A 707-nucleotide genomic window follows, 5' to 3' on the forward strand; every position below is an offset into this window, starting at 1 on the left:
GACATTTTGGCTGGGTATAATAACCTGGGTTGGCATCTGTGGTCATTTAAAAATGGGAATACTTTGGTCCAGGCTCTTCTGGCTTTCATAGTTTACACTGAAAAGTTAGCCGTAATCCTAATGGGTTTTCCTATATATGTGACTTATTTCTCTTTTGCAGCTTTCAGTGTTGTCTCTTTGTTTTGTACGTGTAGTGTTTTTACTATGATGTGCTGTGGAGAGTTTCCTTTCTGGTCCTGTCTGTTTGGTGTTCTATATGCTTCTTGCATTTGTATGGGCATGTCTTTCTTTAATTTTGGGAAATTTTCTTCCACGATTCTGTTGAAGATCTGATCCATGCCATTATATTGCGATTCTTCTCCTTCTTGTATGCCTATGATTCATAAGCTTGGTCTTTTTATGGTGTCACACAATTCTTGCATATTTCATTCCTGTGATTTCTTAAATTTTTCATAATTTTGCTTGAGTGGTCTAGTTCGTCCACTTTATCTTCCAGTCTTGATACTCTATTTTCCATTTCATTCATCCTGTTGGTGAGGCTTTCTCCTGTCTTTTCTAATTGGCTTACTGAGTGTTTCACTTCCTTCTTCATTTCGGCCTGAATATTCTTCAATATTTCTAACTCTTTTCTGGATTCATTCAGAAGTTTATCCCTGTCTTCCTTCAGTTCTTTGATTTCTTTGTTTGTGTGTTCTTTAAATTCACTG

The sequence above is a fragment of the Nannospalax galili genome, unplaced genomic scaffold, assembly GCF_000622305.1.
Source record: "Nannospalax galili isolate Female #2095 unplaced genomic scaffold, S.galili_v1.0 scaffold339, whole genome shotgun sequence".
Lineage (NCBI taxonomy): Eukaryota > Metazoa > Chordata > Mammalia > Rodentia > Spalacidae > Nannospalax > Nannospalax galili.